Source organism: Ascaphus truei, chromosome 4, assembly GCF_040206685.1.
Source record: "Ascaphus truei isolate aAscTru1 chromosome 4, aAscTru1.hap1, whole genome shotgun sequence".
NCBI classification, from domain to species: Eukaryota; Metazoa; Chordata; class Amphibia; order Anura; family Ascaphidae; genus Ascaphus; species Ascaphus truei.
This window is the reverse complement of record NC_134486.1, coordinates 39,868,652-39,890,123: the sequence shown is the minus strand read 5'-3', so window position 1 is coordinate 39,890,123 and position 21,472 is coordinate 39,868,652. Positions and strand designations below refer to the sequence as shown.

Sequence of the window (21,472 nt, the reverse complement as noted above, 5' to 3'; positions counted from 1 at the left end):
AGCCTTGGATACATTAGATGTATCCAAGGGCGGGCCTAGCAACAGCCAGAGTGTCAGTCTGAGTGGTGGGTACTGATTGGGCCACAAACTGGATGTGATGGCCTATCAGTATCCAGATCTGTCTTGTTATGAGACAGAGTTACAATCACAACCAAAGGGTATAAATACTGGCACTCTCACAAAAGTAGGTGTGTCTCTTTCCTCCCCCTGTGGAGTGAGTACCTGGGGTCTCACTAGGAGGCCTCAGGAGGAGCACCATGCAAAGAAGAAAGCAATGCCATGCTATGAGGTATGTACCTGCCAATAAGCAGAGTTGTACCATCACCAGTGTGATCACTATCTGAGAATCAAGAACAAGATGTCAGTATGGATTCTCCTTCCATATAAAGGACCCATGCTGACTGGAGGCTCTGCACCCACGACTAAGGTAACCTGTAAACCTGTCCTGTTATCCCCACAACACCACGGAGCACTCAGCCCTTCTGTTGCCACACAGGTACAGCACAACACCTAAATGGAGTAGCCAGAGAAGAAGATGACCCCAATCTCACCTAGGGTGGGAATACGAGGGCTACAGGTGGAATTGTTTTTTTTTTTGTTGCAGGAGCTTTTGTACAAGTCCCTGATAGCTATCTGAGAACTGCTCAGTATTCATTTCGCTCATTTGTGGACATTTTTTAATTTTGTGAACATTTTCTTAGATTCCCAATGAAATAAAAGGCTAACATTTTGCTTTAAAAAAAAAAAATTTGGGGAAGGGGAGGGGACACATAGCTGTTTTTTTGTGTGTCTGGAAAAACAAGAGAGTTGGCAAACAATTGGCCTATCCCTTGTCCCTGATATGCTTTGTACTGCATTTTTTAACATGTTTTGCCCCTGCTTTGTAAGAGATGTTGATATATTGTAGTAGTTGAATCTTTGTTCCTACAATTATCAATAAATCTAGCAGGTCTTAACTTTTCTGGCTAAAAAATAAGTGACCAGACTCATTTTTAACCTTTAATGTAGACACAAGCAGAAAAAAAGTGAATGGGCCATATATTCTAAGCAGTTTCCTTCAATATTCATTTATTTATTTCGAAAATGTTTTACCGGTCGAAACGTTGTATGTTTTTGGCTTCAATAAATTTGAGTTTAGCAAATCCGTCAGTGCTTTGCGATTTCTTACTTCTTGCCGGAAGTAATACATTGTGAGTTACTTGAAAACAAGAGGTATGTCCGGGGCACAGAGTTATGATGACAAATGCATGGTTACAAATAGATAGCTACATTAAGTGAACAGAGCTATACATTATATACAAGACATTGCATGCACAGCAATAAGGTACCTTCCTGCATTGGGAGACACTTAACAGCCACCTCAAGTCAAAAGGGAGGTTATGCATGAAACTGCGAGACTACAGATGTATGCATAACCCCCAAAGTGTGCTCCGGTGCTGGGAATATATCCAGTGGAATAGAAACGCTCAGTAAATATGGGCCTCAATCTTTTCAGCATAATTAATTTAAGCTGAGCAGATACGGTACATTGAGACGTCTGAGATCAGACTTCTAGCCAAACTTTTTATCTCTCAAGGCAAATTTTTCAATGAGGTGATTTATATTTGGCTTTAACAACCTTCTGGAACACAGATATAATATTTGCCAAAATGAGTTCTTCAATATGCATGTCAGGGCACGGATGTCTAGATTTTCTTGGCATGGCTGTAAAAGTCCTCACTGAGTCACCAGGATCCCTTTCATGAATTCAAAATCCCCCACATCTCAGGACCAAACGGCTTACATTTCTCTAAAAATGATATAAACTATAACTCAACAATTGTTTTATGCTGCACATAAATGCTCTTAGAGAATTTAATAAATCTACGATGCTGTTTGAAACATAATTCAAATGCTAAAAGCAATAATAATTTTCAGCAATAATGATGTAAAAAAAAAAAAACTTATTTTGGCAGAAAATGAAAACTGCGGTGACAGAGAGAGGGAGGAAAAAGCACGGCCAGGTTAGGAAGAAGATGACCCCAAATTAAACAAGATTTGAACACGAGCCTATAACCAATCATAGAAGGGCCATTTATATCCATGGAAAGATGGAACTATATAATGACATCATACATTGAGGTCCCAAAAAAAGGCACCCTTATCTAACAAACATGTCTTATTTATCATACTATGAGAAGTTATTGTTACATGTGAAGCACTGTGGCAGCTATAAATCTTCTAACACACCGAGCGTAATACATACAAGCTTGAAAAAAAGTGGCAATTAAATCAAAAGTTTTAAGATATCAACATGTCTGTTTATTTTCATATTAAAATACAAATACAGGCATACCCCGGTTTAAGGACACTCACTTTAAGTACATTAGCGAGTAAGGACATATCGCCCAATAGGCAAACGGCAGCTCACGCATGCGCCTGTCAGCATGTCCTGAACAGCAATACCGGCTCCCTACCTGCACCGAAGCTGTGCGAAAGCGGGGAGACTATAGAGCCTGTTACAAATGCTTTATATCAGTTATGCACGTATATGACGATTGCAGTGCAGTACATGCATCGATAAGTGGAAAAAAGGGAGTGCTTCACTTTAAGTACATTTACATACATGCTCCGGTCCCATTGCGTACGTTAATGCGGGGTATGCCTGTACAGTGTTAAAACAATACTGCATTTAGTATTATATATATATATATATATTATTAATATTATTATAGGTTTTTAAATATTTGAATGAACCGACATTAGAGTTTTGCATATATTGTATTTATTCAAATATATACTGTATTTATCTAGTTTTCAAAACCTCAAAGTTCTCTTCTTCATGCTTGGTGTGTGAAACCTATAACTCTACAATTCTATGAAGAACTCTCACGGTGATCCATTAAAAGGTATCATATCGCCTCCCGTAACCTTTTTCCAAGACCAATATGGAAACCAGAACTTGGAATAAAAGGTTTCTGATGGTGCATTCATTTTTGAGGGAATCGATGAAAAACAATTCCTGTGACACCACACCAAAGGAATCATGGGAAATAACTCTTCAATCAAGTAAACTGCATCGGGGCAAATGACCGGACAAATGATTGTATTACAAGACAAGAAGCCCATGTATGCACTGGCGATTTCTTTTTGAACACGGAATATTGCTGCTTCTTATTGCCTAAGACCCCTTCCTTTTAATAAAAAGGTGATATAAAATATACAAAAATAATTTCCATGCAGGAACTTTAAAGTCTTTATAATATCCTATCTTCCTTGGACGGAGTTACTGAATAAAAAAGTGTATATGGTCCTCACCATCTCTTCCTTTTATTAGGGCGACTGTGTGCACAGTTCATGTGCCCAAATTGCAAACTGTAGAATACAACCTTTAATCTTTTGGTCTGAGATTGTCCTCAGGTCTTCAATCAATAAATGTAAAAAAATTATTACATTTTCAAAAGTGGGTGGGCCATCTCACCGTGAAATAACGTCTACTGTCTGAATGATTTCCTTCTGCATTTCCACATTGCTTCTTCCTGCCACATATTGATTTCTGACTAAGCAATGACTCTTTTTCTGTTTCTGTGTTATTTATTTATTTCTAAAATGTTTTACCAGGAAGTAATACATTGAGAGTTATCTCTCGTTTTCAAGTATGTCCTGGGCACAGAGTTAGGCCGCGATTATAGTGCCGCCGGAACAAATACCTAATCTCAATGGAGGCGCACATAGTGCATGGGACTGCGACGAAGCGCGATGGAGCGACTGCGTTTTGTAAAGACAAAATATTTTGTCTTTCCAAGCGATGGCCGCGTCACGTGAAGCGGTTCAGCCATTGGGTGCAAACCGCTCACATTACATCACGGCCACGCCTCCGCCACACCGACCCATTGCCTGAACATCTCTTGAGAGCACAGTTCACACATCGTGCCACGGCAGGAGTGCACCACATGCACCAGCTCTGTCATGTGCTCGGTAAGTATAATCTCAGCCTTATGCGGACAGATACATGGGTACACATACATAGTTACATTAAGTGAGCAGGGTTATACATTATATACAAGACATTGCATTCACAGTCAAAGATAATATATGTTATCGGCGTATGTAACAGTTACACTACCGACACACTTTATTGAAGTGTGGTCGGTACCGCAAGCCGGGAAATCTCCCGGCTTGCTAGTGGCCGCCCCTCGGCGTGCCGCGCGTCATAGACGCGCGGTCACGCGTCATCGGGAGCGTGCGCCCCCTGCACGCGTGTCCAGGGGCTCCCCGAGGGAGCCCTGGTGTCCCGCGATCGCGGGACAGCGGCAGGGGGTTCCGGGGGACCCGGCGGACCCGGCAGCGGTAGGGAGAGCGCCCCGATCGGAGGGCGCTCTTCCGCTGCTTCGCCAGGCTACTGCTGCGGCACAGAACGGGCAAATGCTCGAATAAACTGTGCCGCAGCAGTACAGACCACACTTCAATAAAGTGTGTCGGTAGTGTAACTGTTACATACGCCGATAACCATATATGTTATCGGCGTATGTAACAGTTACACTACCGACACACTTTATTGAAGTGTGGTCGGTACCGCAAGCCGGGAAATCTCCCGGCTTGCTAGTGGCCGCCCCTCGGCGTGCCGCGCGTCATAGACGCGCGGTCACGCGTCATCGGGAGCGTGCGCCCCCTGCACGCGTGTCCAGGGGCTCCCCGAGGGAGCCCTGGTGTCCCGCGATCGCGGGACAGCGGCAGGGGGTTCCGGGGGACCCGGCGGACCCGGCAGCGGTAGGGAGAGCGCCCCGATCGGAGGGCGCTCTTCCGCTGCTTCGCCAGGCTACTGCTGCGGCACAGAACGGGCAAATGCTCGAATAAACTGTGCCGCAGCAGTACAGACCAGATTAAAATGTGAGACATCTTCAGTTTTTAAACTAGGGGACTGTTCGGGAACAGTAGCTTAAACCAAACGAAAAATCTTTTGTAGGCCTGACTAAGAACCGCTAATCATTTTTTAGGGGCCTCACTGCTATGAGATGGAAGCCAAACAGCAGCACACTATTCCATGCAATGAAATTTGTAGGGGTCACTCGAAAGTGTATGTCAGAGATGGAGTGAGATTAGGGATTTCACAAGATGAATGGAAAGAAGTAGGCATAGGATCTCTTTTGTAACACTGTATGATATATGAATCAATTAATAATAATACGCAAAGCTGTCCGTATAATTAGTGATGTATGCACACCCTGCACTTTGCATATATAATGGTGATATCAATCTGAGTCCTATCGGTTATCATTATAGAAATGACCTGCTATTCTAAAACTCCTCTGTTTTAATTGCGTCCTAGAAGTCAAAAGATGGCATTGTGCTCAAATATTTTCAAAAGTCAGTTAATTTTTTAATGTCAAATTTGCTACAATTATGCTGTTCAATTAATTTGGAGGAACTGTTGGCTTTCACTTCATTCGAAACCCTTTCAGGAAACCTATCCCGTTAGAATCCTTTCTACAAAGGATTTTAGTAGACAGTAAAAGACTAATGATCACTGCACTCCCCAACTGAACACATTCCATACCTGTAATTGGACAATCATAAGCCTAAATTGCCCCCCAAATACAGCATTCACTTTAAGCACTTGGGGCCATATTTACTAAGTTGTGCTACTCTATAAAAACACCATCTGGCTCTAGAAGACACCTTACCTCTGCAGGGGGCAAGCAGCTTCCTATCTTTAAAGTGGCCCATTTTAAGTGGCATACCAATATGTAGTTATACAGGATATTGAACAGAAGTTAACAAAGAAGTGGACAACAGCAGACCTATTGCCCTTGGATTCTGGAGTTGAACCGAGTTGGACAGGAGGACATCTTCTATCAAAGACTCAAGAAGACACAGCACTCTTCTATCAACATTCTAGAGCACCACCATTCATAATTGTTTATTTCTAACATCTTGCTCTTTATCCTTACACTAACATAATTTTCAGTGCCCAGTCCTCACCCACCTCTCAACACTAAACTACAAAGAAGGAGAAGGAGATTCTCATACTTCCTTCCATCTGGCCGTACTGCCTCCTTCTCCATTACTGTTGGCAGTACCATCATGCACCCAGTGCCGTAAGCCTGCCATTTGACTTATCCTTCACATTCTCCTCTCACATTAACAATGTAGCTAAAACCTGTCGATTTTTTCTCTGTAACATTGCAAAGATACACCCGCTCCTCTGTCACTATACTGCTAAAACTCTAACAGCCCCTCATTAACTCTTGCAACCTCCTACTGTCCACATTCCTGCCTCTCACCTGTCTCCCCTACAATCTATCCTAAATACAGCTGCAGAATTGCTTCACTCTCTCATAAATCTGAGTCAGCATCTTTCCTGTTGAAATCCCTCTCCTGGCTTCCAATTACTGTAAATTCTGTATTACTCTCACAACTATCCTTTAAAGCTATACACTCCGCCTTACAAATCAACCCTAATTTCTCACTATACAACTGTCCGACTCTTGTGTTCTGCTTAAGGATGTCTTCTGTCTATCCCTTTTGTATCTAAAGACCTCTGACGCCTAAAACCTCTCACTTACTGCCCCATGTCTTGGAATGCCTTTCCCCTCAATATCCAACTAACATCATCTCTCTCCCCTTTTAAGATACATCTTAAAACACATGTCTTTAATGAAGCATTTGGGTAGCTCTGTTGGCTTATAGTATACTCTCATATGCATTTACCCCCAACCTTACTGCATCTGTAAGTTCTCCCCACCTACCAGTTAGATTGTAAACTCCGTACTGTGTGTATTCCGTACTGGAAGGATTTTTTTATGGTGTCTTTAATATTGTGTCCTCACCACATTATCAGATACAAATTAACTTGACCATTTATATGGGAACATTAGGTATTCATGAGTATGTACTAAGCATCAGCATTCCCCAAAACATTATTGTGGTCTCAGTACTAAGCACCTATTAGAAGTAGGCAGTATGGTCTATTGTAATATTTAAAAGTCCAACACAGATGACAATTGTAATGTTACGATATTCATCTATGTAGCACATATGTTAGACAATTTAGCAGTTGATGTATTCCAGCAGCAAAACTAAGGTAAAACCACTGCAAATAATTTCACCAGACGTATTAAAGGAAAAAACTCCCATTGACTAAAATGAACATACAGTATTTAATAGGTATCTCATGTGTGCTCAGGTGTCCCTCCATGTGTTTGGAGTGAGAGACAAGCAACACTCTCCCTCATAGATTGGGTGGATTTTTTAATTTTTATTTGCTGAAGCTAATCGTCGAGGCGAAAAGCTGAATTGCACGCTGTCACGTTTCTGTGGGTTTGCAAAGAAATAGAAAAGTTTGTGCGAATATTGGCGGGCTGAACTTTCACACATTGGCCCATCTCAAACTATTATCTTCCTTTATTGTTCTACGAGACTGTACTCTCTGTCTCATTATCACAGCAAAAGTAAGGAAGGAACAATGTCCTCCAGATGTGTGTGTGCAGAAGAGTGGCCAACCGAATGGTTTGTACAGTATGGGGAAGCAATGGTCTCATCGATGTATGAGAGAGCAATAATGTTCTCATAGATGTTTTGGGATGATGGCTAAAAAGCTATAGATGTGTGTAAAAGAAGAAAGCTAGTCATGGATATATAAATACAAATCCTTGATGATGTGCATGAAGGTAGCAGGGTTCCCAGAGATGTGTAAGAGTGCTTCGTACATGTTAAGTTCAATTACTTTTTGAAGACAATGTGATTGATCTGTACTGTGTACTGTCTGATTTGAGTACAAATGATTAAAGCCAATGGGGCAGATTCATCAAGCACCGGTGAAGGTTAGTGCACAAGAGGCGGCATTAACTCCCTCTCCCACCAGTTGCCACGTTGTACATGTAGAACCCCCTGCAAGAAGGTAATGTTGCCTTAAAGTAGAGATGGGTGAATCCGCCCAAATCCATTTCCAGAACGTTCGCTGATGTTACCCCCCAAAATCCGTTTCACAGTGTAAAATATCCGAACGGATTTAGGTGGTTCCATTCCGCGTTGGATTAATCAAAATCCACCTCGGGATACAACTCGTGGATGGATTTGTAGAATCCAATCCATGGATTCAGCAATCCGCGGCAATTGCTGAATCCGTGGATTGGATTCTACATATCTGTCCATAGGCCGCCGAATCCGCGGAGTGTATTGGTGATAATAAAATATCTGCAAAACTTGAATCGTCCTTTTTGACATTGATTCGCAGACCAAAGGAACCGTCCGATACACTGCAGATCCAAATTTCGCCAAAACAATTTGCCCATCACTACGGTAAAGCAAAAAATCAAGTTTTTTTTTTTAACAGAATTTGGGGGCCTCCATAGCTGGACCGGACTGTTCTCACTTCCAGAAACACCTCAGTTCCTGAGAAATTTACATTTTATTGTGCCGGTAAAAGGTAATTAAAAATCAAGATGGCCACCGTGGTTATACAATAAGAATCCGCAATATCATGACCCAATCATGCTGTGGCTTCCCAATTGACCCAGGAAGTGAGGCTGAACTGGAGGCCATTTCCCTAAAGTAAATAAAAACGGCAAATGAAAAGGTAAAAGTCTCAGGAACAGGAGGGGGGCGGACGGGAGACTGGTAGTCTGGCATTTGAGAATAGCGCTGTTCAGTTGGGGAGGACCCCGGGGTTCCGATATTGAATACAAAGAACAACGACCTTACAAAATACTGCATAACAGTGAAAGGATTTACATACAGAGTTCCTACTGCTAGATAGTCACCACTTGCCAATTCCAGCCTTTCATTTACAAAAACAGGGCACAATGACACTGGCACCGTAACAGAGTTACAATGTATTATACACAGAGGCTACTGCTATTTTACATATTTGATATAGAGCCTAAATTAAGCAGCAAAAAAGGCACCATGAATCCTCAAAGCCTCATTATCAAACCGACTCAACCCTCAAATCAAGAAAAATACATTTCATAAACAAAGACCCAATATGACTATAATAGGACAATAAATTTCACTAGCATTTGCAATTGCTTTCTTTCCACAATGTGTGTTTTAATTCTCCAACAGAGTAGAATTAAAAGCAGAAAATAAGAGCATAAATCTGACACTTTGTGTTATCAGAGCATCGCCAAATAAATATGTCTGATTAATCTTCTGCTGCTGGAGGGGCCTGCAAGAAATTGCTCTGCAAATCTCTTGGGCGCCTACAGCAGCAACAGGGTTAATTGAAGCCCGGGTAAAAAGACACAATAGATAAGAACAAAACACAAATAATTACTATGGTCGCCCTTTGTTCTTTTATACTGTATGTTAACGTTAGATAGCAGGCAGGGAGGTCGTACTTACAAGGAGTGCTCAACTCTAGGGCCCATTTACTTCACTGACTTATCCCTGTTACATGTTCAATGTCAAACCATGATATACTGTAAGTTGATCATGGAGGAATCGTGATATGTCAGGGTTTGGCATTGAACATTTAAGACGGGTACAGCTTGGCACCACTCTGTATCTACAAAAATCTGAAGCCAAAAATACAGTGATAAAAAATGATGTTTGCCAAGACAAGTATAGACAACCGTTCAATAAGTATCTATGGGCATTGTACAAGAGACAACAAGCAACAGAACTGGACTTAAACATGACATTTTACTATTATAAATGTAATGATCTTTATAAAGTTGCAATAACTTTAATTCATACTAGTTGAGGTTTAAGGCTGTAGTCAAGTCCTATGCATTTTGAACTAAACATACACTTTGGGATGCCCATGCCCTTATTACAAAACAAGAGAGGCCAACAAGTGACCAATTAATGATAGGATATATGCCAAAACTGGTACATGTACGGATATTGTCATCTCTGATTCTGTGTCTAGGAGGTGGGAGGACATGCCCCCACTGTGTACAGATCATCCAAGTACCAGTAGATAAAACAGGATCATGCCTATCCGTAGAGATGGGTGAAACTGTTAAAGTCAGTTTAGCTGAATTTCCCGAGCTTTCCATTCAAAATCTGTTCCGCGATGTAAAATACGTCTATGGATTTTGACCTGTTTCAATCCGTGCGGATTAATCAAAAACCTCCATTGGATACAATCCGCTGGTGGATTTTAAGAATCCGATCCGTGGATTCAGCGGTTCGCACGCGGATTGAATTGTGAATGATACAAAAAAAAAATCCAGAAAAGGCTGAGCACCCTTTTTGAGATTGATCTGCGGAAATCCGCAGACCAAAGGAACCGGCCCCATAAATTCGCCCATCTCTACCTATAGGTATAATCTTACAGTAACTAAAGCATTTGTGAGTCGCATTTTAAACTTTTATCCTCCTATATATGTAAAGATACTGCATTGTCCTACACATTCCTTTTAGATATGACACTAATGGATAATGACCCATATTTAGTAAGCAATCCTCTGGTGATGGAAGACACCATACAACCTATTCAGTTGAATTGGCGATATGGTATCTTCCAGCTTCGAAAGGTGTATTTTGAAACAAAACTGTTTAGTAAACATGGGCCAATGTCCATTAACATGAGAAATGTGTAAAGTGTCCACGATTTCATTTGTGAATGTTCAAAAATTACAGAAAGTTTGCATTTTCAGCAATTTGTTTAATACATTTTCTTTAAAATATAAAAATGGCATATGACTAATGTGACCTTGCATACAGTATGACCCTGTAAATACACACATCACTGTGAAATGCTCCAAGAACTTGACTGGCTATCACTGGAGTCTAAGCACGAAGTACATTTTTCCAGTCTAGAATTCAAATACTTTCTGGGCAAACTACCCATCTATCTGAACAAGCTCCTCACCCTTAAAACATGCAGCACTTATCATCTGAGATCTGACTCCAAAAGACTGTTCACGGTCCCAAAGTTCAACAAGGAATCTGGTCGCTCCTCCTTCTCTTACGTGCACCTCACAACTGGAACAACTTATCAGAAACTCTCAAAACCACATCCAGTCTAAGTTCTTTCAAGACTTCAGCTCTCACATTTTAATCTCTTCTGCAACTGTTACATAATGCCCGTAACATATATTAGATGTAATTTTTCACAAAAGAAAGTTATAAAAAATATAGTAGAACCTCTGTTCATTTAATGTAACTATGTATTGTTATCATAACTGAGCCCAGGACATATACGTGAAAACGAGAGGTCCTGGTAACACAAATAAATAAATGTGTGGTGTGGACATTGGCATTTTCTTATGATTTTATCATGGTAAAGCTGCAACTATTGAGAACAGTTTGAAACATCTCTAATTAACATACATCATAATACCTGTGGTTTCCACTAGAGAAGAGCACATTTTTGGGGCAGATTTTGATCTGCAGCCTATTGTGTGGTTCCTTTGGTCCACGGATTTCCGCGGATCAATCTCAAAATGGGCGACTCGCGTTTTGCAGATTTTTTATTATTGTTACCAACACATTCCGCGGATTCCGCAATCCATTGACAGATTTGTAGAATCCAATCTGCGGATTCAGCAATCCGTTGATGGATTCTTAAAATTCCGCCATCGGAATGCTGAATCCGCGGATTCGATTCTACAAATCCGTCAATGGATTGTATCCAGTGGCAGATTTTCATTAATCGGCGCGGATTAAAACCGGCCAAATCCGGCCACGGATTTAACACCGCAAAACGGATTTTAAGGGTAAAATGTGAGAAAATCCGGGAAACGGATTTGGGCGATTCACCTGTGTCTAGTTATCATAAACATTTGTCTTTAGTTTACTGTAGGTTGAAAAGCTTTTCTTTATAAACCTTGATCTTTTCAGGTGCTGCAATCCTGTTTTTATGGCATCATGGTGCTTAGAAAGTTGATACACAGCGGAGTTGCATACAATGGGTCTGGAATATTCTTTTAAATAGACACTTGCTGGTAATTCTAACTAAAAACTTACCTGCTAAATATTTGCCACATTTCGAACATTATCATCAACTTCTTTTTTTTTTTTAAATCAATTTGAAAGGTGCATTCCAATTTAATTTAAATTACATTGGAAAATCAGCAACACGCCTCCCGTTCAACTATTTTAACCACAGTTGGCTGAAAGGCCTTTCACTTGTAAATTATTTAACATATTTGTGGCAAAAAACAATTGATTTTTGTTGTTGTTGCAAGAATCTATATTGATTGAGACACGTGAGACTAATGAGTTTGAGGTTAAGAATTGTAGGTTTAGTTACCACTGATGGACAATAATTTGGACCTGTGCATTTCTCTTCCTCCAGTAGCCTTTTCTCATACTTCTTTTTTTAAGTCTAGCTGATCCAGCAACTGCTGTGACGATTCAGACCAAAGGCTTTGCTTTTGTTTCCAAAGGAATGACACAACCGTGCAAAATAGCAAATAGTTTTGAGCAGTTCTATGACAGATCTCAAGGCTGTATGAATGTTAGTAATACAGTTTTATTGTGTCTCTGAACTCTTAATTGGCTTTGGTTTAAACCAGGGGTGACCAATCATTTTTTGCAGGCTTTAAGTGGACAGAATTTTTGTTGGTGAACCACGGTCCTACTTAACCCCACACCCCCACCTATCTCACTCAAATCCCCTCCTCCTCCTCCTGTCGCTCAATTCACCTTCCTCCTCCCACTCAATCCCCCCACCTCCTCTCTCACTCAATCCACCCTCCTCCTCTCTCAAACAATCACTCTCCCTCATCCTCTCCAACTCAATTCTCCCCCTCCTCCTCCACTCACTTAACCCCCCCCCCCCTGCTCCTCTCATGCTCAATTCCTCCAATCCTTCTCTCTCACACAATCCCCTCGCTCTCACTCAACTCCACCAGACACCTCAAAGAAGTTTACCTTAATGGGTGGGGGGAGGCCTCAGGTCCTGTGGCGGAGGAGAGTTGGGGCCCCACAGGCAGATGTGGACATTGGGTCTGATTTCTGGGTGGGCCCAACTTTCGGTGCCAGATGGGTGCACCGTTTTGGCATGAGTGGGCCCCGTAGCTGAGTGGTGGGGCCCCGTAACACAAAGAGGCCTTGGCAGTCAGAGAAGGAAACCGGTGGAGCTTCCACCCCCTGGAGCGGCTTATCACAGAGTATCATCATGCAGGCAATTCCACATGCTGTCACAGGCCACGGGTTGGCCACCCCTGATTTAAACTGTGCTCCTCTTTTAACATTATTTTTTTATCAGGCACGTATCAGATCCTAGAAACTCCTAACATTTTTTTAAATTTATTTTACATTCTTTTACATTGTGCTTTTGGCTGCTACTGTATGTTACTAAATAAAAAAAACTATTTAAGCAAAGCTTATGTAATCATACTTGTCTGGCCCTAAAGGGGATTACATCACGTTGGATATATATACATGGCTGGGCTCAGTTTCTCATACCTTTTCAGGTTTCAGGGTGCTGGGTCCATGCAGTCTGGGTGTTGATATGCAGATAGAACAAGGATGGGTGCCCAGAACTTTTATAGTACCAACAAGAGCTTTATTAACAGCCGTACATAATGCTCACCATACAAAAGACAGACATCACTTCAGACTTTAACTGGTGTCAAACATATGGTTACTCTGTGCTTCTTCCCCTGGTAGCTCTCCCTCCTATGCCGGGATGTACGTATGCTTGTTTCCTTTAGTATTGGTTAGATTGGCAAGCTCGTGCATAGCTTCAATAATACCCTATTTCAGGTGCATATAAATACATACTGCATATAAATATATATATATATATTTTAACCATAGCCCTCATTGGTTTTTAACCACTTTCCAATGACTGACATATCCTCTCACCAGCAAACGCACAACGAGGCCTGTGCAATTAGGCGCTTATTTTATTAGCTTCAAAGAAAAAAGAAAACAAGGTCTTTTTTCAGGACTAATTATATAGTTAGTGAAAACTTTCGATGGATCAACACCCCAGTTCATCAATATACAGTAATTGTTCATGAGCTTTCAATATCGGTCTGTATTTGTTAAGGTGCCTTGATCTTCTATTTTCTCCCAACATATTTTGGAGGTATTAAATGTTTGTTCCCTACAGTACAAGTGAGATCTGTAAAAGTGCTACAGAGGGTTCCAAAAGTCTACTGAATAACCCCTTCACTGCCCCAAGAGGCCTACAACACCCCTTGTGATACCAAAAGGGGTACGCATGGCAGTTTCTGTTTCTCACGGCGGTTCAAGTACGATGGTACGATGAGACACAGAGTATCACTACGGTTATGCTTCCCCACTTGAGTGCCCCAACATGTACCCTGCTTTTTATAAAGACTGGCACCCTGGGAGTCCTATAACATTAAATGTTGGTTTTCTAGGGGGGAGATCATGTTCACCGCCCCATGTCCCGTGGTGCCTTACCGGAACCACATGATCGCTGCATGAAGCTATCACATGTTTGAGCGCCAGAGTCGGGTGGCACTCGGGTTCTGAAGGTCTTCCTTCACTCAAAGGATTATAAACATGCAATGCCACTTCTTGTTTTAACAATAAAAGTACCTCCTTTATCAATAAACCTTTCCACGTTTGCTCTTGCAGCGTTCATATCAAAAGAGCCCTATTACAAGCGGTTACCCCAACAGGACTGCACTCTCCTGCGTTAAGAGCAGAGTACCACTGCTTTCCAACCAGCACTTTAAGCACCAACGGGTAGGACTCGTGCTTTCCACAGTCTTTGTGGATTCGGAGCAAAAGGGCTTGTGGATGTTAAATAAACAATTTCTTCTTGCAACAAGCCCTGCCACCCTGTTCTCACCATGTCATGGCCGGTGATGGCTTACTGTCTCCCAAGCATGACCAAGCGATTAGGGCAGACGTGTCTGTGTATCTCGACAGTAATGGGTGCTCTCTTTCCATTTGCCATGCATTGAAACCTGAGCGCTCCGTTGGCTCGTACATTTTCAGTTTGATGAATTCATTATTCTCCATCTTTTCCCTCCCATCAGAGCAGATCTTTCCCGAAAAAGCCAGTGTTTTTTTTCCTTTAAGTGTTTCATTTTTCTGTCTGGAGATTTGTCACAATGTCTGGGGCCTGAGTCATCTATTTTACAAAGCACTTCAATATGCATTTTGAAATGTGGATACCAAGCTGAAAATCATCCTACCTTTTTTTTTTTTATTTCCCATGCAATGGAAACAAAATGCATTTTTAGCATACTCATTTACTTCTATTTCGGAGACATGCTTTCAGATTGCTAAGCAAAAAACAGGTAATCTATGCTCAGCAGATGCAGCTAGGTTCAGAAATAAAGCAGGGACACAGTTACTAAAATCACAAGAAACAATGCGTGTTAGTTAATGGTTCGCAAATTGGGCTGATTCGCTCGCATAGAACCCATTCAGTTCTGTCTACAGTACACAGTGTAATAATGCGTTTGTATTGCACTGGAACAAATACATCCACTAACCGAGGAAATCAGCAAACTCCAATTAGCTTTACAAACAGACATGAGAGGTACTAGAGCCGGCATCTAAAGTAAATGATTTTAGCAGTGAGTATGTTCATTATATGGGTTCGTTTCAAGATCACACTGGAGTTGTAGCAGTGAGCAGCTCTCTACTGCCCAATACAAAACATGTGAAACTCGGAAAGACTAATAATGATCATAATACAAATAATATTCATAGTTATATAAATAATGTATAACAGGGATTCCATATTCTGTAATAAAAATGATCTCATTTGCGCTCGCTTTTCTGTGTAAGGTATAGTAAATACAGAAGGAATTAAATAAAATAATTGGTTATTAGTTGGTTATTAATTGTACCATTTTATTAACCCCTTTGGTGCCCCTTAGGTTAGCGACCACATCATGGGATCTGGTCCCCTCCTCTTCCATCCGTATCCTTAATGATGTCGCGATAGATTAGCAGTCATGTGATCGCTAAGTGTCGGAGGGGCTGTGCTCCCCCCTGTTGTCGGGGATCCTCGCAATGGGTTAATTGAGCAATTGAATACAGTGCTCACAACATGGTTATCCCTTATTGACCATGAACAGCACAGTTATGTTATAAAAATACGAGCTGGGAATATTACCGCTAATGCTCAGGTGAAGTGTGATTGTGCATATTCAGTGATACATGACCTCAGAGCCTGCGATGTTGCGCCCCCAAACCCCCCCACAACATCCCACAATGAAGCACCCACACAAAGGTCTGGAAATATAATGCCCACGGCTTTTGATCATATACAATAAAAGGAGAGGTGTTAACCCTGCCAGAGCGCTCCACCAATAGGTAAGGCCAATGACGCCTAAATCATGGCCCGTTAGCTGGGACCGTCCCAAGTTCCAGCCGATGAGATGACCCCACGTAAACCGTGGGATAGGCCCCAGGTACTCAAAGCACAATGAGCCCTGCCAACTCCCCAACCATGCAACCAGCAGGCATTGCCATAACTGAGACGCATCTGGCAAGGTTACCCTTTAAAATAGCCGCAGATCACGAGACCCGTCGAATCCTTCCTAACCCGATCTGAAGGAACATTAACCAAGTCAAACCGTGAGCTAATCACCCACGCACACAATTCTAAATGAACACCAATGGACTGCTGACGCACGTATAAGCGTACTTAACCTAAAGCTAGGCACTGCACATGTCGCTAAGCTAACTCGTCTTCAGTTGCAAGATGGGCCCCGGGCACTCAAACACAATGAGCTCAGCCCACTCGAGCCAACATCAGAAACCATCCTGGCTTCAGCCAGGACAACCGGAGGGGTGGAGGAGCGAACACTGCCCCCCTAAAGTGGACATGGCCCCAATGTCTGCGCACAACCCAACTAGGCAAGAATTGACCCCCACTCATCATGGTTGTGCCGGCCTGAATGGTGCAATGAATTAAACTGCACTATTGCTGAAATACCATATGAAAGATTAAAGCTGCGAAAGGCAAAGTCCTGTCTGTCCCACCACTGCTGATCTTTGTCCTGTGAGCTAAATTAATCTGATAAGGATTTAACTGCACGGTCAACCGAAAATGAGGTGGATTTAGCGTTCAGACTTAATTAAAGCTGCAGTCTCATTGAGACTGTTCAAAATCTAGTACAAAATGCTGGCACTGAAAGGGATAAACAGGGCTTCTGACCTTTTAACCTGCTGAGCTCTTATGCAGAACACCTATGTCCTCTTACCCTTGCACCAATTCTCTAACACCCTGGTGCAGAAGTCTTCTTACCATGGTCATGGCAGGCATGCTCAGGACAGCCCCTCTAGGTGCCTAACGCTCATTCACGCCGTCACCTGGCGCTCCCCTGCTACAGCTTACTCACTAGATGCTCCCTCTGCTGAGGATGCCCACTGGAGAGCACATAAAATGAGGGGGTCCCATAGAGATCAGCCGCCCTTTTACCTCTCATCCACCAGGTCACAACAGGGGAGGGGGTGCAAGGGATATCAAGGAGGAGGGTCTAATTTCAGGGCTCTCATCCTTAGACCCGCAGAACCTAGATTGCCTGGTACATCAGCGTACATGCTGCTCCCCTGGAGGGCTCTGACGGAGCCTCGCTTACACCCTCCTCCCCATTCAAAATGGATGGCAGCTGCCTCCGCAACCCGCCTCCGTCCTGGGAACAGACCCCAGCCTGGATCTGGTAACAGAGCTCCTGCACCCGGGACAGACACTGAGAAAACACAGTGAGGAGTGCGGCATGATCTCCCCACTCCTCACGGCCTGCCTTTAACCCTACCCCCTCTGGGGTGTCGTCGGTGACCAAGAAGGGAGGGAGAGGGCAGGAGGAAAAGGTGGGGGTGGGGTGAGCCATGGGCTCTGTGGTAATGCCTCACTTTGCCTTAGGCTGCGTCCATGGTCGGGCAGACCGTGCGGAAGTGAGAGGGGCCACGTGTTGTGCAAAAAATCAGTTCAAACTGTTTTCTTGGCGCGACAGGCCGGTCACGTGAGCAGTTCACCCAATGAGGGCGAACCAGCTCCGTGACGTCACTGGCACGACTCTAGACACGCCCACGGACGGCGCGCGTACCATGGCCAGGGAAAGCACCCGCTTTCCCTCAGCCTCCGTACAGCTGAACTTACCATGGACGCAGCCTAAGGCCGCGCTTATAGTGCGCGTGACGGCGACGTGACGGATGACCTCACCCGTTGCCGGCGACGCTAGCAAATGTTGTATTTCGCTTTCCGGCGACGTTGCGGGCGACCAGGTCTTTGATTGGTTCAGAGGCTGTCAAATGTGGTGACAGCCTCTGAAAAATCACATTTGACCAGCTTCAAAAATTTGAGTCGCTCCCGTCACGTCGTGCTTACTATAAACTCACGCGACCGCGTCAATACATTTGTTTTCGGGCTACGTCGCGTCGCCGGCACTATAAGCGCAGCCTAAGGCTCCATGCTTTCTTTGCTTGTGCAAGTAACCTGGAAATAAACAATGGACCATGCAACTTTACAATACAGAACTCAGCGAAGGTGCCTGCGTGGCGGGATGTTTTTCTAATCAAATAAGAAGTAACCCTGAAAGACAATAAAATACATAATAGTCAGGATTACAGTACTATAAATGACTAAAGTAATAAAATGAACATCTACTGTAAATATCATTTTTTTTTAAATACCACATCTCCAAATGCAGTATTCTTTGACTTTCCTTTAACTATTTAATTCTTTTCATCCTCTATAATCTCTTTCTTGCCTGTGTCCCTCACATCACATTACACCTGGGGTGGCCATTTCCAGTCCTCAAGAGCTACCAACAGGTCAGCTTTTCAGGACATCCCTGCTTCAGCACAGGTGGGTCAATAAGTGGCTCAGTCTTCAACTGCACCACCTGTGCTGAAGCAGGGATATCCTGAAAAGCCAACCTATTGGTATCTCTTGAGGACTAGAGTTGGCTCCCCCTGAATTACACTGATTGGCCCTGCTGAGCCAACAGTAGCCAGAGTGCTCAGGGTCTGACCCCTGAGTGCCAAACACCTTAAAATATGCTGGTGGTCTCACAGAGGTAAAAACAATGGCATGGTTGGCATTTATGTAGAATTTACAAATAAAAGCTCAATGATCGTTTTAGGGGTCCTTCCCTGCTGTATCCAAAATGTACCAAAAATCTCCTTCACTGTTCGAACACTTTTCTCTTTAACAGAGTGGTTATTGGCTTGGTACCACGAGGAAGGATGGAATATATGAGATTCTTTGTGGATCTACGTCCCTAAATATGTTACTGGATTGATTTGCCAGCCAGCATGTGGATCCACTTGCCTGAATAAGTACGTTAATTAATATCCTTACCAGATATTATCTAGTTTTAGCAAGTTGGCCTTTCTCTTGAAATGTTGGCTGCAACACAATCATCTCTCTTGCTCCTGGTTACATGGAAAAAAAAGAATCAGCTCCCAACTATGCGAGTGTCACAAGTTGTACTTTCCCTGCTCTTATTCCCTAGTCAGCAACCATGTGAAATGGCATGTGGACTAAGAGATGGGAAGCACTGTGATATGAAACAAAACACCATACTTTTTTTTCATATAAGAGATGGCATACTGTGGAAGACACAGACTTTGGAATGGCAGAACATGGTAACCTTCTTATGGCCTTGGGCATGTCATTTAATCTCTCGGCACCCAAGGAATTAAGATTACACATTCTTCCGGCAAAGTTTCTTTGCCTATAATTCTACCATGGACAGAACAGTGTACGACATAGTGCTAACTGTATTTACATACTAATAAAATGAAGTCGGGTGAATTTGTAGAGAGTAATTCACTTTTGATTGTTTAAAATGTCTTCACGTACATCATAAATGGGCATAACATGCAAAGTTCAAGGAAACAGGAAAGTGCCAGGGAAAGAGGAAGAGGAGAAACCACAGCCAGTAAGGAATGCCGGGAAGAGGTAGGTTTAATATCTATAAGTAGTGTGCTGAGATATCGTCTCAAATCGTGAATTGCTCAACACCAGTTTTCAACTCCAGTTTCAACCCTCTATCTGAAGTGCCTACAATTCGGACTCTGTTCAATAAAAATATAGTTGGATCATCCTTTTATTACATAGCAAAACAATATTAGATATAACACTAAATACTCAGGCATATCCAGTGTCAGTACAGAATATGTTCTTCAGACATAAAGCATGACAGGTGAAATTTTGGCCAATAAACAGCGAAATCAGAAACATATATAAGTAAAACGACTCGATGGCGTAAGCACTAACGGGCAAGCGGAGAAAGAAATTGACATCAGTGTTATTGATCATTAAATGCATGAGCGTTATTGATTATTAGATGATACTGAGTGAAAGAAGTAAGAGAAAGCGCACTACGTGTAATGAGAGAGCACTGGGGAGACATCCCAATATATAATGATAGGCAGAGTGGGCACCTAGTGGCTTGTTGAAGTTATGAAGAACAAGGGATGTAATGTAAAGTGTTTCCCCACATAAAGTGGCAAATCGGACCCCTCCATGAACCGGAATTATGTGCGTTGGATGTTGGTTTTAGTTAAGAAACCACATTCTGATGTGTATCAAAAGACTGTTGAATCCCATTTTTATTGAATTTTACCAGTAGTGCTGTATATTGGTGATTTTAAGGAGCAATCCGTGCAATATCCTACGTCTGTGTGTTTTTAATAAATCAGTTCTGTAGTATTAGATCATACTTACTACATTTTTTTAAATTCAACTCAATGCCATTTTTAATGAGTTGTCATATACTGAGCAGTCTTTAATATTTATAGCAGGTTTTAGCCCACCCCCCTAGCAGTGCAAGATCTTTGCAACACTTTCCTGTATGTGATCATTTGTTGCCAATGTTCAAAGCAGTTTGAGCTGCAAACTGTAACAGTAGATAATGATACCACCTTAGTAATATAAGAATACATTGTAGCTGCTGAGTTACACTGGCTGAAAGATTCATTGAAACTGATAGGCAGCTATTTAGTGAACCCTGGGAAGCAGGACTTTGCTGATCGACCATGGGAGAACAAATTATTCGGCAGTTTAGTTAATTCATTTTCAATAAAGGTAATCAAAGGCTGCATATATTAGAACACAAATATATATTTTTAAAGTGCTGCTTGGATTACCTTTTTAACGGTGCACCCTGTTCAATTTCCCTTCTCTTTTTTTTTTTACATGGATCGGATGCAGGGGGCCCGAGAGTTAGAAAATGCTATTTTCAGCTCCATGGACGCCCTGGTTTTTCAGATACTTAGAGCTGCAGGTAGCATCTGTACAATCCCTGCCAGGGGAAACAAAATGGATTCAATTTCCCACGTCATGGCAGTCTGTAGGAAGATGGCTTCCTATTGGCCCACAGGGTCTGAGTGATTTAAATACAAAGATGTACCATCACTACCTTCTCTGGTAATTGTCTATGGAACCGGAGTGTACCAGGAGATTAAATGAATGCAGTCCAGCTAGCTCTGAAGACCCCTGGCATCCCGTCCATGTAAGAAATAGTACCTTGTTTAACCTTTAAAATAGTACCCGCCACTTTAATATACTGTATGGAAAAAAGGCACCGGCGTACTCATTTGGAAAATATTTTATAAACACGTTTACACTCAAATAATAGGATTT

At 42.4% G+C, this 21,472-nt stretch overlaps 1 protein-coding gene across 4 annotated transcripts in view; it reads right to left on the bottom strand.

The window, feature by feature from the left end:
• Nucleotides 1-21,472, bottom strand: part of ESRRG (estrogen related receptor gamma) — a 768,405-nt gene that overhangs the window by 594,343 nt on the left and 152,590 nt on the right. The window lies entirely within an intron of this gene.